Source organism: Suncus etruscus, chromosome 14 (genome assembly GCF_024139225.1).
Source record: "Suncus etruscus isolate mSunEtr1 chromosome 14, mSunEtr1.pri.cur, whole genome shotgun sequence".
In the NCBI taxonomy this organism is placed as follows: domain Eukaryota; kingdom Metazoa; phylum Chordata; class Mammalia; order Eulipotyphla; family Soricidae; genus Suncus; species Suncus etruscus.
Genome location: NC_064861.1, coordinates 17,527,176 through 17,534,904, shown reverse-complemented (window position 1 = coordinate 17,534,904; position 7,729 = coordinate 17,527,176). Strand labels below are relative to the sequence as shown.

General features: G+C 36.6%; 1 pseudogene; it reads left to right on the top strand.

Annotated features, from left to right (window-relative positions):
- Window positions 1–1,670: 1,670 nt before the first annotated feature.
- LOC126028888 (uncharacterized) lies at window positions 1,671–1,823 on the top strand (annotated as a pseudogene).
- The last annotated feature ends 5,906 nt before the right edge of the window (window positions 1,824–7,729 follow it).

Below are 7,729 nucleotides of genomic sequence, written 5' to 3'. Positions count from 1 at the left end.
TCCTCAAGAAAAAAGTACTTTTTTTATCTGTGCTATTTTTTTTTTTGTTTTTTGTTTTTTTGGGTCACACCCAGTAGTGCTCAGGGGTTATTCCTGGCTCCATGCTCAGAAATTGCTCCTGGCAGGCACGGGGGGGGGGGGGGGGGGGGGAACCATATGGAATGCCGGGATTTGAACCGATGACCTTCTGCATGAAAGGCAAATGCCTTACCTCCATGCTATCTCTCCGGCCCCCCCCCCTTTTTTTTTTTTTTGGAATCTGTGCTATTTTTTTTTTTTTTTTTTTTTTTTTTTTGGTTTTTGGGCCACACCCGGTGACGCTCAGGGGTTACTCCTGGCTATGCGCTCAGAAGTCGCTCCTGGCTTGGGGGACCATATGGGACGCCGGGGGATCGAACCGCGGTCCGTCTCCTAGGCTAGCGCAGGTAAGGCAGGCACCTTACCTCGAGCGCCACCGCCCGGCCCCATCTGTGCTATTTTTTAAGTTAAAAAATTTTTATGCAGCATTGTGATTTACAAAATTATTTGTAGTTGAGCTTCAGGCATACAATGTTCCAGCACTGATCCTACTGCCTAAAGTCTACTTCCCTTCACCAGGGTCCCTGGGTTCCTTCCTTTCCTCCCTGAAGCCTGTCTCCTTCATAGACAGATTGTTAAGCTTGGTTGTTGTCATTTGGATCTAAGACTTTCAACGTTGTTGGCTCTTTGGTTTGGGTACACATAGATAACACATCTCTCCGACCAAAGTACCTGTAGCCCCTGACTCCAGGCCCTGTTATCTTCCATCTGCCTCTTCCCCCTCAATTTCTTTTTTTCCCTGTCCTGCTTCCTATACTCTGGGGTCAAGGGTGATCTAGGCACCACCCTTTAATAGCTTATGTTCCTTATATTCCCTGTCGTTTTATGTGAAGCCATCATATGTTTTATTTATTCTTACTTCACTTAACATTATACCCTCCATCCATCCAAGTTGAATGTGCTATTTTTATGCTCCTGCAAACTGTACATTTTTAAAGGATAATTTATAATTGTTAATTGGCTTTTTCATATGTAGCCTTTATCCAGAAAATTTACTGGCAATAATTTTATAATTTATAATTTATAATCACTAAATTGTTTTTTAAACTTTAAGATGTAACCATAATGTCTGCATTACTATGAAATTATAACAGTATTATATGGACAGTGTTGACCATTTCAATTCTGAATGTAAGAATTGCTTGATAATATATATTTTTTTCCAATATATGCTTTTTGTTCAGTTTTAACATGGAGGTTTTCTTTCTTCAGAGAATTTAACTAAGACTTTTTTTTTTTAAGTTCTACTCCTTTTTTGGAGGAATTTTCATAGCCTTTTGTCATGATCATTCTAAGCTCAGATCTTGGTGGAGCATAAAATGCCAGGGGTCAGATCCTGAATTTCCACATGCAAAGCATGTGCTCCAGCCCTTTGAGCAATCTCCCTGGACCTAAATTTCTGCTTTTATGATTAGTTATTTAATGCTCTGTAGAATTCATTGCTAAGTAATCTTGCATTGGACCTTTCTGTGAAGTTTTAATTTTAAATTTATTTAGTAATACAGGGCTCAATATTTTATATTTCTTCTCCTGCTAATCTTTGCAAGTTACATTTTTAAGGAAATAGTTTCATTTAAAATTTTAAATGTATAATACTTACCTGGCAGGGGAGATACCATGATCACGAAGGTGGTTTCCCCAGGGCGAGGCTCACCCATTGCACTCCGGATGTGCTGACCCTTGCAATTTCCCTAAAATTTCAAATGTATAAATTATTCAAAATACTCTATTTTAATGTCTACTATCTTCTGCAATATTTCCTAACTATTATTTGTCTTGACTCTAAGTGGTCTTAAAACTAGCCAAGGGTTGAGTAATTTTATAAATCTATTATTCAAAGGTTCAAACTATCATCCAGAGGATTCCCTAGAGAATTTAAGTTCGTTCCTTGACTTATTTATAACTTTTCTTTTTTTTTCTTAGCACTCCTATTTTGAATCTATGTATTCAAAGCACAATATAATGGCACATTACATATGGATATTAGATTTCCATTATTATTTTAGGGAGGTAGCACAAAATGAGGCATAAATGCCAACAAGGAAAATATGTCCACAGCTGTGTTCTGAGTCTAGGGACCAAGCTTTCAAGTGAAATCTTGAAGGCCCGTGTAAAAACTCTCTCAGACAAAGAAGGGTACAGTGAGTTCCAAGAAGTGAAAGATGAATGTTGATTTAAAAAAAAAAGATTATTATTTACAACCAAGTCAAGATACAGAGGGTGAAAGGTGGATTAGGAGAGAGAACGGAAAACGACATAGAGTTTCTAGCCTCTGGGAAGGAAGAACATTGGGTAAGGAAGCCAATAGTTAGATTTTCTGTGCTCCTCCAAAGAGTCAGCTCTTATCTCCTGATTTGGGTTTATATGTTTATGTCTAAAGTAATTTCAAAAAGACCCTTGAAGTTAAGAAAAAAAAAAGTAAAGTAAAGATACAACACTACTTTGTGAAGAGGAAAATTTTAGGCTGAAAATTCACTTCTGAGCCTAGCTTAAAAGAGAAAAAAAACATTAAAAAAATAGAAAAAGGGAGGGATTATCTGGAACTTCATTTTTCAGATGCTTTAAAATTAAAGTGTGAGTCTAATTTTCTCTCTCTTTCAATGCTTCTCTAGCTACCTCAGGTCATTTGATTAAAATTACATATTTTCCTTAGTTATTTGAAAGGTACCCCTGATTATATATTTGTGTGTTAAGTTGACTATTTGATTGCCAGCACTAGACTGTTTCAATGATTAAGGCCTCATAGTTCATTTTATGGAAGAATGCCCATCACAGACCCAAGCAAGGAAAGAAAAAGTATAAAGCCAAGGGAAGTTGGAGTAATATGGTAAATGGCTAAGATCACTGTTTAGTTAAATGGAAAGCAAAAGTAAAGGTAAACAAATTCCAAAGTTGGGACTCTGAAAAAAAATGAAAACAAAAAACAAAAAACAAAAAACAAAAAATGCTTTGGGATATAGAGGGCAAATATTGCTGTCATTTAACAATATATTTAGACATGTCTTATTCACCCTCTCTCATTCTTGCCACTTTACCCCAGTCTCCCTTAGATGTATGCAAATTATTATTAGTTTGGATTATCTACCTAATGTTTCTTTTTGGGTTTTCTTATTGCTTCATCTCACAAATATATATACTTATACAGATGTATGCTCTTGAACTTTATTTTTGACATTCCATTTTAGATGGAATATTATGTATTTTTACACTTTTAAAAACAATTTTTGATGCTTTACAATTTAAATAATGCTGTAATTAATTTTCTTGGTAATATGTAAGTTCATAATTTTGAGGTGATATATTTAAAAAAAGGAGAAATTTATGGGTCAAAATAAATCTAATATAGTTCTCCTAGATATTACTAAATGTTCTTCTAGCAGAAGAACCCTTTAACATTAGTACTAGTGTACCTTTAACATGTGCACTTTTAACATTGGTACCAGTGTTAGAAAGATTCTATACTAACTTCCTAGTAAAGTATCCCAGCACACTTTCCTTTCTTTTCTTTTCTTTTCTTTTCTTTTCTTTTCTTTTCTTTTCTTTTCTTTTTGCCAGTCTGATTGAGAAATGGTAATATAAATGTAGTTTTAACTTGTAACTGTTAAGATATCTTTACAATATATTTATGAGCAATTTTGTATCTATGTTTCAGTTCTCCATTTCTCCATTTTTCTTTTTTTGGTTGATGTTTTTAAATATTTCCCTCTCATTTTTAAGAACTCTAGTACAGATTTTAATTCTATATCTATGATAAATATAAATATTTTTTCTCTGTTTAGCACTTCTTTTGACCTTATAAGCTATTTTCTCTTGCTATGAAAGAGTTTTTATTTTCAGGGCTGGAGCGATAGCACATTTGCCTTGCATGTGGCTGACCCAGGATGGACCTCGGTTCAATCCCCGGTGTCCCATGTGGTCCCCCAAGCCAGGAGTTATTTATGAGCACATAGCCAGAAGTAACCTCTGAGTGTCATTGGGTGTGGCCCCCAAACAAAAAAAAATAGTTCTTATTTTCATGTAGTATGTTGAAAAGTCTCTCTCTCTCTCTCTCTCTCTCTCTCTCTCTCTCTCTCTCTCTCTCTCTCTCTCTCTCTCGTAAGCAAGACAAATTTTAACTGGAACTTATTTGAAAAGATGTGAAGAAAGAGTGAACTATGTGTTCGAGAGTAAAATAGGCAGGCAAAGAAACACAGACTCAAGCAAGGAGATGTATGTGTTGCAGGGGTCCTCAAACTTTTTAAACAGGGGGCCAGTTCACTGTCCTTCAGACTGTTGGAGGGCCAGATTATAGTAAAAACAAAAATTATGAACAAATTTCTATGCACACTGCATATATCTTATTTAGAAGTGAAGAAACAGGGCCCGGAGAGATAGCACAGCAGCGTTTGCCTTGCAGGCAGCCGATCCAGGACCTAAGGTGGTTGGTTCGAATCCCGGTGTCCCATATGGTCCCCCGTGCCTGCCAGGAGCTATTTCTGAGCAGACAGCCAGGAGTAACCCCTGAGCATTGCCGGGTGTGGCCCAAAAACCAAAAAAAAAAAAAAAAAAAAAAAAAAAAGAAGTGAAGAAACAAAATGGGAATAAATAGAATATGTGGCCCGCGGGCCGTAGTTTGAAGACCCCTGTTAGGGCAAGCACTCTTGTGAAGAGCAGCCTTATCAGTGAATCATTGCCTCTAGATTGCAAAACGTCTTTCATGAAATTAAGGCTTTAGAGAGAAATATACCTTTACTATATTCTTGCACTGTTCCATATTTCACATTCAGCCCTTGGGATTATCTGGAACTTCATTTTTCAGATGCTTTAAAATTAAAGTCTGAGTCTAATTTTCTCTCTCTTTCAATGATTTTCTAGCTACCTCAGGTCATTTGATTAAAATTACATATTTCCTTAGTTATTTGAAAGGTTCCCTTGATTATATATTTGTGTGTTAAGTTGACTATTTGTATTGCCAGCACTAGACTGATTAAGGCCTCATAATTCATTTTATGGAAGAGTGCCCATCACCCATAGCTTAAAAAATAAGTTGATTGGGTTGGAGAATTAGTACAATGGTTAAGGCACTTGTCTTGCACATAGCCAACCCAGGTTTGTCTCCAACATCCCATATGGTTTTCTGAGCACTGCCACGAATGATTCCTGAGTGCAGTGCGAGGATTAACCCCTGAACCCTGCTCGGTGTGATCCAGAAACCAAAAATAAAATAAAATAATGTGTAATTATAGATTCCCTATGCTATAACTGTTAGTAACAAACTGCTTATTTCCATACAATAGATTTTACCTTTTATTTTACTACTTATTCCTTTTTCTCTTCTTTCTCTCCTTACCTTTCTTTCTCCCTTCTTTTCTTATTTTTTATTCTTAAACAAATGAATGAGAGAGTATAGATATATTTCTGATTTTGACTTATCAGTCTAGGAGAAAATATCTTCTATCAATTCATTTCTACTTTCTTCTCAGGGATATTTTGGAAATTTTCTCATTTAGCTTTTTGCCCATTTCTTGCTGAGTTCATTCTTTTATCCTTTTTTAAAAAAATCATTTTTATTTAAGTACTGGGATTTTATTGTTATGCATACTTTTCATGGATGCATCATTCCAACATCATGCCCACCACCACCAGAAAGCCTGCTAATGTCCCCTGTTTTTACCACTCCACATGTAAGCTCAGCTCCATAGATGAACATCTTTATTTCTGATGACTTTGACCATTATTTTGGTTCCCTTACCATGTTTGTTTTTTACCTTCATTTTTAGAATAGATTTCTCTCTATTTTGGAGATGGTGACACCTACACACATAGCAGAATAGAGCTAAATTCCTGGAACTCCACAAAATTATAAGTCAATAATAAACTTAGAAAGCAAATTTTTTTCCAAAAATTAATTTTCTTTTTTACAGTATGTAACTTAAAAATAATCTTATAATTTTTGCTAATAAATTTTAAGATAAAAAGTGAAGAGAGTTAAAAAAATTTTAAGGGAAAAGTCTGAATAGCTCTATAGAAGTGTAGAAATGTGTTTTGTCCTAAGAAAGGGAATAAAGATTTCATGTTAGAAGCATTATATATCAGATGCTGTTTAAGCAGCTTCATTAATAAATAAGGAATTATGTACACCATCATTTCTTTGAGCCCACTAAACATCTTCACAACTGAATTACTAAAGTTATTGTCCATTGACCAAGCTGGTTGAGTTCTATTATTATTCTTACTCATTGAACTTTTTGGGCTTCTAAACATCTTCCCCTTTGTGTTTGTTCTGTTCCAGCTGTGTTGAGGGTAAATTTTTGTAGTTAGGCTCCCCTGAGACTCTCTAAGGAATTAGGCTGGAATTTGCTTTTTTCCTTTCCTGTCCATCTTTTACCTAGTGACAGGAAGCAGTACTGGTAGAATGAGGAAGCAATCAGAAGTTCAGGAGCTGTGGGGTTGGGCCTGTTGAAATGGTTCTAGAACCGGTAGAAACATGAATAGAGAAATAGCCCACGGTCAGATGTGGAGGCTTCTGGGGCCTAGCCAGAAAAAATGGGAATCTTCTCCCAGTTTTCAAAAGGTCTTGGATTTGTCAGCTTGGAGGTCAAGATTTTGATCTACCTGGTACAGAGTAGCAGAGAGCAGGTTCAGGGTCTGTGGAGCTGGGCCTGCTGAAATTGTTGAGTTCATTCTTAGATATTCTCTTTTGGTGATTATAATAGAATACATTTCTATTTATTTTGTGGCTCTTGGGCCAATTCTGTACATCTATGTTTTTCTTAAAAAACAAACAGGCATCATTACTAATATTAGGTTATTGTGATCTCTCCAGGCTAAAAGAGGTCTTCTCATCTCCTGTAATCATAGTGCCCCCATTCCTTTTATTTCTGCCCATTATTCCTCCTGTGCTTTGCTAGTTCATGCATATAATTTATGTCAGCTTCTTTCCTCCCTCCTGGCAGGCCTAACCTGTCCTCATCAGGCAAGCTTTGGTCTGAGTGATAAATCACTGAAAGGCCCTGTTTCAGAAGGGATATGTGGCATCACCTCAGAATGTGTGTTAAACATCACATGTTCAATGGCCTTACTATTCCCTCATCACTCAGAGAAGCTCAAAGGGAGTTCATCAAGAACTTGTTTTCTTTTTCTATGAGGACACTAGATCTCAGTGAAGGACATGACTGACCAAAAAGTTGTACATTACTTTTCATTTTTTGGGTCCACCCCCAATGGCCTCAGGGATAACTCTTGGCTTAGCTTCTTAGTGAGCTCAGGAGACCAGGTGGGATGCCTGGGATCTAAAGAGTTGGCCATATGCAAGACAAACATACACTGTATCACTCTGGCCCAAGTCTGTACATTTTTAAGGGGAAAAAAGACAGAAAATCAGGAAACTTAGCAGTTGGACTATGGTGAGAAACCCAGCTACTTCACTGCTGAGGGGTTAGGAGGCAGTTTAGGACCATTAGGGCTGCAAAGAACTCTAGGGAACAATGATTCTGTGCCTCAGCTTTTAGCCCAATCTGAAAGTGTTCTAACTGCAATTCCAATGGGCCTAAATCTGCCAGAAGTACATTGGTGTTAAGAAAGGAGAGAACTAAATATTCAAGCCAGAATCAACAATGATAAGATCATGAGATCCTAACTTTAACAATCAAAACTTTAAATGGGCCTGCTA